General features: G+C 42.6%; 1 long non-coding RNA gene across 1 annotated transcript; it reads right to left on the bottom strand.

Moving 5' to 3' along the window:
- Window positions 1-296: 296 nt before the first annotated feature.
- On the bottom strand, window positions 297-9676 carry LOC116157741 (uncharacterized). Its single transcript, XR_004141889.2, has 2 exons — window positions 9620-9676; window positions 297-9330 (listed from the first exon to the last, which is right to left on the bottom strand). It is a non-coding gene; the product is annotated as an uncharacterized LOC116157741 (long non-coding RNA).
- Window positions 9677-9904: the final 228 nt, after the last annotated feature.

Genomic DNA, 9904 nt, shown 5'->3' with positions numbered 1-9904 from the left:
CTACTTATCAGGCTCTCACAATCAGTTACTTTTCCTCCACCCTAATCATTTCAGGGCCAGACACCAGACAACTATAGGCAGTCCCTATGCCCCAAGGTCCACGAAAATTAAGCTAGCCAATCCTAAGCCTGCTTACCCTGCCTCACCTGTTCCTTTCTGTGGAAACCACAGTAAAGGTCCTGGCCAAGCTGTTTACCAATACAACAGAATCCAATGAAAAGGAATGAACTATTGATATGTGTAACAATGTTGATGATTCTCAAAAGCATGCTGAACAAAAGAAGCAAGGCACAAAAGAGTATATAGTGCATGATTTTATTTACAGAATTCTTAGAAATGCAAAAGGAAATGTCAGAAAGCAGACTGGCTGTAAGATGGATGGGTGACTGCAAAGGGGCACAAGCTGTAGTACTGGTTAACTGGTTCTAAAACAATTTTTTTTTAAAGAAGTCTTGATCTGTGGCACTTTCCCAATTTCAATGAAGTACTCCCACAATGGCTAATTTTGAGCTACCAATGTGATGTCACTAAATGTAAATTCGAGAGATGTACACAAAGCTGGTGCTCCTGAGCAGGTACTAGGGTACAAGCCAGCTTCGGCTGCCACTATAGAAAGGAACAAAGGTGATGAGAATGTTCTATATCTTGTGTTGGTGGCAGCACGGACTTATACATTCGTCAAAACTTATCAAACTGTACCCTTAAAATGGGTGCACTTCATTGCCAGTAAATTATACTTAAACAATGTAGAAGATTTTAGGAATACGGCAAAATGCTTTGCTATATCATGTTTTGTGAAAAAGGCAGAACAGGAAACTTTATTTTTACGTGTTTGCCTATGCAAATTCTGTAGGCAGATGGACAATGCCTGGCTTAAAAAAAAAGTTTTTTCTTTCTTTGTATTTAAAAGCAGTAGATAGCAAAATGGTTGAGAGCTCAGAATCTGCAGCTGGACTGCCTGGGTTGGAGTTCAAATCCCAGGTGTCACTTCCCAGCTGGGTGACCATGAATAACTAAACTAATCTCTTCGAGTCTTAGCTTCTTGATTGTAAAAGGGGCATAATAATAGTACCTATCTCATAGGGTTGTTGTGAAGATTAAATGAGTTAATATGTGTGTGGAGCTTAGAACAGTACAGAGGAAGGGCTTTATAAAAATTAGTTACTATTTTCATAAGGCAGTGATACTCTTTGGGCAATAAACTCACCGTGTGGAATACAGGGATTTATGACACGGCAGCTGACCTCAAGGAGCAGTGGTTCTCAACTGCAGGGGGTGGGGAAGCTATTTTTGCCACCAGGGAACATAGCAAGGTCTGGAGACCTTGTCAGGTTTCTGACTGTCAGGGTTTGAGAGGGGTGTGTTACTGGTACCAAGTAGGTAGAAGCCAGGGATACCGCTAAAAAATTCTACAATGCACAGGACAGCCCCCTAGCAACAAAGAATTATTTGGTCCAAAATATCAACAGTACCAAGGCTGAGAAGCCTTGAATTACAAACTAATAGGGGACAAAAGATATTTGTGTGCATACAAAACGTACAAACATGAGATAATAGAAAACATATATATTAACCTCTGCCCCCAGTGCCTGGCACGTAGTTCCTAAAACCTTTGTCACATCCTAAGTGATAAGAGCACCAGGAGCCTCTCCTGTTCTAGTATTTGGTCTTCCACCCCCGCCCTGACTCCCTGACTTTAGGGCTCCTAAAACCCTTATAAATTTCAAGTGATAAGAATACTAGGAGCACCTTATGTTCCAACGAGGTGACTCTGCGTGGGCACCTGGATGGTTCCTGGATGGCAGCTGGTCACCAGAAAGACCAAACCATAGTTAGGAGTATGGAATTTTAAGCCCTGTCTACCAGCCCCAAGTTCTCTAAAGAGGGGAGAGGGGCTGGAAATGGAGTAAACTGATCATGCCTACATGAGAAAGCCCCCATAAAAATCCCAACAGCGGTTTCAGGGGCTTCCAACTCCCACCCCAACTCCACAGGGACAGCAGATCCTGTGCTCAGGACCTTCTCAGACTTCATCCTATGTACGTATCTCTTCATCTGGCTATTCATCTGTATCCTTAATCATATCCTTTAATAAGCTGGTAAATATAAAGTGTTTCCCTGAGTCCTGTGAGCCACTCTAGAAAACTGACAGATCCCAAGGAGGGGGCCATGGAAATCTTAGATTCATAACCAAGATGGACAAAAGCTGTGGGTAACCTGGGGGCCTACTACTGACAACTGGCATCTAAAGTAGGGGGCAGTCTCATGGGACTGAGCCCTTAACCTGTGGGCTCTGACTCTATCGCTAGGTAAATAGTGTCAGAATTAAATTGACCCCCTGTGTCAAAGAACTGCTTGGAGGGGAAAAACCCCCACACATCTGGTGTCAGAAACTATCATGAAGATAAAAGGAGACACATAAGAGGAAAAGAGCTGGGTGTTCTCCAAAACAAAGGAGATCATCAAAATTGAGCATGTACTCAAATAAAGGAAAAAAAGAACAGAAAGATTAGAAGACAGCTGGCCCAGAATACAGGATACCTTTGTAACACCGGGCCAGGAAGAGGCTTCAGTGAGCCTCCGGGTTTGTGAGCCACCAGGCATACTTCAATGATTTTCAAGTTTTAGCTTATTCTATTGGTACTTTTTTTTTTTTTTTTTTAAAGCTTGAGTCAAAGTTAAAAGGTTTCACTTACTTCTCCATTATACTACCAGTATGAAAACCCATTTGGAGTCAGTCCAGATATGTTTAGTTCATACTAATTTTTAATGCCACCTGACAAAGAGTTGAACCAATTTAAAATTCTTAAAAGTATGTTTTTTTTAAGGTGGGGGTGCCAAAATGTTACACAGTAATACTTTAGTTTTCATTTAAATTTGAACTAGGTTGAGAAGTATGCCAATTTTTCAATAATTTGGGATTACAGGTGATTTCTGCTTAACTCTTCATGCTTTTCACAATTTCTCCAGTGAGAGGCATTATTACCTTGATAATTAGAAAAAGAACAAAGGAAGGATATAAAGAATTGAATAAACAAAAGGAGAAAGCGGCTGAGGGTGTCGGATCTGTCTCCAGGCTCTTGGGCAAACACAGGTGGGGGCAGGGGAGACTGAATAATCCGCTCTAGTCCCCTCATTTCTCACGGACCCTCCCAACTCAGGAGTCAGGAAGCTTTCATCTCTACAGTCTAGCTTTTCTTCTTCTTCCTTCTCTTTACATCCCCAGTATTGAGTTTCTTTCTGCTTTGGGGGTTGGGGTAGGAGACACATTTAAAAAAAAAAAATCTATTTTCAGAAAATTGTTCATAGATGCTTGGCTGTGCCACATGCCGCTGGGCCCTCACCCTTAAGCTTTTAAATCCTTCAAATTTTCTCCCTACCCCTTTTTCTTGATCTTTAAAAAATTAATTTTTAAAATGTTTTCTGATCAAAAAAGTAATGCCTGTTCATTGAAGAAAAATTGGAATAGACAGAGAAGAATAAAAAATGAACATAAAAATCATCTGTAACCCTACCATCCAGAGACAGCCATTATTAACATTTGGTTTATTAACATTCCTAGTCTCTTTCCTATTCATGGATACATAGATTTAACACAAGATTCTCTTCTTTGAACAAACAGGACATCTATATGAATCTGCAAAACTTTTAAACTGAGGTATACCACATCTAGTCAAGTGCATAAAATGCATGAATCTTGTACCACTTGATGAAATTTTAATATAAATACCTACAATATTTTACCTTGCTCTCTGGACTTGGCAATCTATTATGAACATTTTCCACATGTTTAGATGATCTCCTATAGCATAATTTTTAATGGCTAGCTACGATTGTAATAGTCCATCATACCGACATGCTATAACTTATTTAAAGAATCCATCATTGTTAGATTTAGGCTATTTTTAGCTGTTAACTCCTGCATTAGTTTCCTATCATTGCTGTAACAAACTACTACAACCTAGGCTTAGAGGAACACAAATTTTCTTACAGTTCTGAAAGAAGTTGAAAATGGGTCAGCAGCACTGTGTTCCCTCTGGCAGCTCTAGGGGAGAATCTGTTCTTTGCTGCTTCCAGCTTCCTGAGGCTGCTGACATCCCCTGGCTCACAGCCCCACATCACTCAGGCCTTTACTTCTGTCATCACATCGCCTTCTCTGACTCTGATCCTCCACTCTTCCTCTTATGAGGACCCTTGTCATTATATTACAGATCATCCAGGATAATCTCCCCATCTCAAAATCCTTAATTTAATCATAGCTGCAAAGTCTCTTTTGCCAGGTAAAGGAACACATTTTCAGGTTCCAGGGATTAGCATGTGGACAACTTCTGGGGAATGTTACTCTGACTATCACAATATTAACTGTCCACTTGCCCACTTCTTTCCCTACCTCTGCTGTTCCTTCTCTACTGCTGCTTCCTTTCTCTTCTCCCTCACTCTTATTGCCTACTAGTTTGTTTGTTTTTTTTTTCCTCTGAGGGGGGTGGGAGGGTAATTAGGTTTATTTATGTATTTTTAATAGAGGTACTGGGGATTGAACCCCACACCCTGCACATGCTAGAGCTATACTCTCCCCCATTGCCTACTAGTTTGTAACCCCATTTCCACTCCTAAATCTTTTTCTTTTCTCTCTTTATAGATAATGTCCTTAAAGACATAATTTACTTGTGGGAGCTCAATGACTGTCTATTGACATCTAACTTCTTATTTTCTGAGCATCAGCCCTTCTCCCAAATCCCAGTCAAGAATGTGCAGTTCCCCTTGGATGTCCTCTTATGACCTTAAAAACTAAATGTTTCTAAAACTGGATACATGACCCCTCCCCCAACCTCTACCCTACCTTCCTGCACCAACTCAGCTCCTATATTTGATCTTGTTTTTAAAATGACTCACTCTCAAAAATACTCAAGCTGAAGACCTAAGACTCACCTTTCAATCTTCCCTCTCCTCTGTATCTAATCAGCCACTAAATCCCATCAATTATTTTGTGACTTAGCATTCCTCTAATATTCCCCTAATATCTTGACTGTAGCTAGAACGTGTAATCAGAAGCCTTTCTCCCATCTAAACCATACTGCTTGTATGGGGTGGATTATCCTCTCCTCCAGGAAGCCCTCTGTGACGGCCCCTTCCTGGGATACAATCTCCCCCTCTAGAAGAAAAGACTCGAAATTAAGTGTCCACTATGTGCTCAGCTTTTTTAAGCATTTTAAAATTTAATCTTTAAGGTATGGTTTTAATCTTTACAAATGAGAAAACTGAGAGACTAACTAACTTAGGCAAAGTAACAGAACTGGTAGATGGCAGAACTTGAATCCCAGTCTGACCAACACCAATGGCAAGCTTTTTGCCTCTATTCCACATGGCCTCCCTGAAGTTAATGTCAGTGGTTCAAAACTTGACAATTCATTAAAATTACCTTGGGAACTGATTCTTAAGTCCTACACTAGAGCTACTAATAAGAGTCTCTGAAGGTGGAGCCCAGAAATTTACTTTTAAAAATTTCTATACTCTGCACAAGACATATTTATTACTAATCAGAATGCTTAAAACACATGCTTTATTCCATCAACTAGGATAGGAAGTACTGTCCTATTCATCTTTGTGACCCATCCAGTACCTTTACAAACAGGCATTCAAAAATATCTTTCAGGCGTTTAAGTGCTAGATAAGCTGTGAGGTACACTATGAGCTATAATGTTATAATAAAATACACTGACAAGATCAAATATAGGAGCTGAGTTGGTGCAGAGAATAATACCAACAGGTAGCACTTACTGAACCATCATATTTCAGACCCTCACTGTTCTAAGAAATTCCCATGTATTAACATCTTAGGACTTTGCAATAACCCTCCAAGATAAGATCAGGACACAATTTGCAAGGCCCCTTGTTCAAAAATTATTAAGAATTTCAATATGGTGACAGCAGAGCATTAAACCAAGTGAGGGGCCAGCATTTCTAAGTGCCTGTGTGACTGTACAGGTCTCACACCCTTAAGCCAACCCTGGTTAAAACACTTATCCCCATTTTACAGACGAGGGGCAGAAAATAAGCATTCCCAAGATCACACTGTTAGTGAAGTGAAGATATAAATGTGTACAACCTTGGCTGGAGAAGGTTTCATTGCAATCTCTGTATTCACAAAGTTCTCCAGTCCTTCAAGGTTCAGCTCAAAGCCCCCTTGTCTACTAAGTGTTCTCATAACTAAACCAGGAAAAAAGATCTCTCTTCCCCATTTGAAATTTAGCTCCATATTTGCTTTGCACCTTTCTTAAGGACTTTATCACATTCCCATGTTATACCTGAAATAACCTGGTGGGTGGTGGGGCACATCTAATAAATTCACGTAGCTGAATTAACAAATTAACAAGAATGAAAGAAGTAACAAATTTGTGCATGACTTGAAGACTGAGAGGGACAAGGAGAGAATTCTAGGCATTTGAGTAGTGATGAGTATTTCTGCAGTATCCAGTGATGCGGTTGGCTTGACTGGACCAATGGTACACATGGGGATTCATGTGGATAATACTGGAAAAGATGGCAAAGTAAGTTACAAAGCATCTTTAACAAACCTAGACAGTCACTTCTCACCAACCATAAGGACATGTTGCATCTGCCCTCTCATGTCCGCCAGCTTTGCTCAGGAGGAAACTTTACTCCCCTGGCAGCCAGTCTCCTCACATACACGCATTGTGGGTTAGTGGGGGAACTGAGTGGGCAATGCTAGCTGATCTCATCCATTCACGAATTCACTTGTTTAACAGACATTGGTGAGCATCTCCTGGCACAAGACACTTGTATTGGCACTTCACAGGAGAAAGGCTCCCTCCTGTGTGTGCTCAGACCAACCAATGATGTGGCACAGATGCAAAAGGTTAAATATAACTTGTTCAGGATCATACAGCAGGAAGTCACAGCTTAAGACTGAAACCCAGTTTCTCTCTTTAATTTCAGAATTTGCTCACTGGACATGAATACTCATGACATATGAAAAGTTACAGAGAATAGCATGTTAAAACCCATGTACTCCATACACAGCTCAAAATATAAAACCTGAACCCCCTCTGTACCTCTCCACATTCTACCAAACCACGTGGTCTCCAATTCCTCCTACTTGGGAAACATGGCAAATGGCACCACCAACATAGTGAAGCCAAGAGATCTAGACACTGGCGACACCTCCCTCTTCTTCCAATCAATTACCAAGTTCTTTAACTTTTACACTTGTTTCTATTTCCACTATTACTCCTATCCTTCTTCCTACAAGTATCATCTTATGTCTGGATTACTGCAATGGCCTCCAAACTGGTCTCTTCGCATTGACTCTTCATTCTTTCCTGTGTAATCTCCATGTTACAACCAGCCTTTTTAAAACTTCTGAATATCTGCTCTTTGGTCTTAGGATATAGACAAAAGCATTTGCATGGCATGCAAGGGTTTTCCCTTATTCAACACTCTAGCTGTTTCTCAATCCCTTGTTCTGTGTTTTGGGGGTACTGGCTTTCTTGCAGTTCCTTATAATCCCCAAGCTCCCTCTCTCATCACTAAGCCTTTGCATATGCTGTTCTTCCTTTCTCCAGCTGAGTAACTCTCTTCCCTTTCTCAGGTAAGCTTTCCCTGAGCCCCGTGGCTGGGCCATTCTTTCCCATCTGTCAACTTTACATCTTTACATCTGTTTGTGAGATTAACTGATTAAAGGCTTTCTTCCCTAAATAGGCCAAGGACCAAGAACAACTTGCTTAGTACAAAATACATGCTAAATGGATAACAGCCAATATATACGCAACATATACAGTATGCCAGGCAGTGTTCCTAGCACTTAACGTTTATCAACTCACTAAAATCACCCAAAAGCCCTATGAGGCAGGTATAATTATTAGCCCCATTTTCCATATAAGCAACATAAATTACACAAGGTAAGAGGTGGGAGAGCTGGGAAATGAAATCAGGTAGTCAGTTTCTGGAGTCTGAGTGCTAAACACTCACATTATAGTGCCTCAGTAGCATCTGCTGAAGGCAGGATGGTATCCAGTGCTAAGGACTAGGCAGCACCATCAATAACCTTAGCTCAACTAAAACAATATTTCAGTTGGATCGTGGTAAGGATCTTATATTTATGATTGGAACTTCGCTGCAAAACATTTATCTTCCCAGCATTTTATTCCAGCTACTTTAAAAATCCATTTGCCCTCTGGTAGTATCAGGATGGATGTCGAGCAGGAGGTGGCTCAGCAAACTGATAAGACAGGAGAAAGTTGGCCTGGAGTGAGACAGAACTGTGGATCATCCGTGTTATGGATAATTCTCATAAAGACAATTCAAAGATTTTCATGGATGTCATCTCATTTAACTTTCATTGATTCCTTATAAAGTTACACACAGAGGGCAATTCTTTCTCAGCTCGTAGATGAAGCAAAAGGCTAAGGTTAGGAGGACTGCTAAGCCACAGGAAATCAACATAGTCACAGAATGGGTAAGGAATGGTGTCCCCACACTTCCAGCTTCAGAACTGCAGCTATTTCTGGCAGGAAAAGACCTCTTCTTCCTTTTTTGAGGCTTAAAGGTAGCTGGTCAACCTTTCCTAATTCTTGGTTGGAATTTCTCAGCGGAGGACTGAGTTGCTGTTAGGTTTTCCCAGTATGCCTAAAGCAGGGCAATTATTCCAGAAGCTCAAGCTATTTCGTAAAGAGCTCTATAAGTTAGCTACCCCAATTAGCCCTAGGTCAGTACGGTGGAAAATGTAATAAATCAGGAAATTCTTCACCTGGAGCCCACGTACCAATGTTAGGAGAAATCAAGAAATTGTACACACATTTTCTTTATGTGTATTTTGCTAAAGAAAGGCTTTCATTACTTTCTTTCAGGGCTTATAACTAAAAAGGGCTAAGAATCACAGTCCTTTAAGCCTGTACACACATTCTTTCCAGTTTACAGTTGTGCCTTTATAAAAGGGGCACCTTCGCAGGATGAAACATTTACTCCAAACACCTGATAGTTGCGGGTGGGGGTCTAAGAGGAATCCAAATGCCCACCCTACATGAGCTAGACCTTTTAACAGCACAGGCCTTAAACTATAGACAGGTCTAAAGGGACTGTATTAGCATTCACCTCGTTGGAGGAGTTGCCTGTAAGGCCAAGCGCAGTCAGGAGCGCTTGAGTCCAGTCCCAACCAGGCCACTAAACGGCTGAGTAACCTTGGACAAGTTGCATACCCTCTCTGGGCTTCAGTTTCCACATCTGCAAATTGGAAGTTGAACCGCAGGGTCTTCAAGGTCCTTCCCAGCCGAGAGCTTGGTACCAAGTAGGCCTAGTCACTAAAGCAGCTTCCTGTGGGGGCGGTGCAAGGCTTTAACGGTTCCCCCTCCCCCGCTCGAGCCCGCGAAACCCTCTTCAACACGCCCCTCAGAGTGACAGCGCCTTCCCAACCGCAGCCTCGACACAGCTCCGCCCCCCTCCCGGGGGCGTCCCATCGTGCCCCGCGCCGGACTCCTAAAGCGGCGGGACGCCTCCCGCCTTTCTACGGCCGGGACCCCGAACTCCTCTCCCCAGTACTCTCGGGCGCCCTATCCTATCAACGTCTAGTATCCCAGCCAATCACGCGGGCCCGGAGTCTTACCTTCCGTCCACCCTCCTCCCAGCGCGCAGCCGGTCTGAGCTCAAGGCCTTTACTAGGCCAATCCAATCAGAGTCCGGCTCTCGCCTGCCCCACCCCAGCCTCCCTCCCCTCGGCCAATCCACGCGCCCCATTTCACTGCCCGCCCAGCCAACCCGGGCCTTGAAACCAGCGGGCGAATGGGCGTAGGGCGGCCCTTCAACGCTAACCATCTGGCCAATTGCGGATTCCGCGTGGCCACGGAGGCAGCCAATCGACATGGAGCGCGGTGCCGCCGCGGAGAGGTCC

The sequence above is a fragment of the Camelus dromedarius genome, chromosome 16 (genome assembly GCF_036321535.1).
Source record: "Camelus dromedarius isolate mCamDro1 chromosome 16, mCamDro1.pat, whole genome shotgun sequence".
Lineage (NCBI taxonomy): Eukaryota > Metazoa > Chordata > Mammalia > Artiodactyla > Camelidae > Camelus > Camelus dromedarius.
Note: the sequence above shows the minus strand (reverse complement) of the source record. Positions and strands in the feature narration are given on the sequence as shown.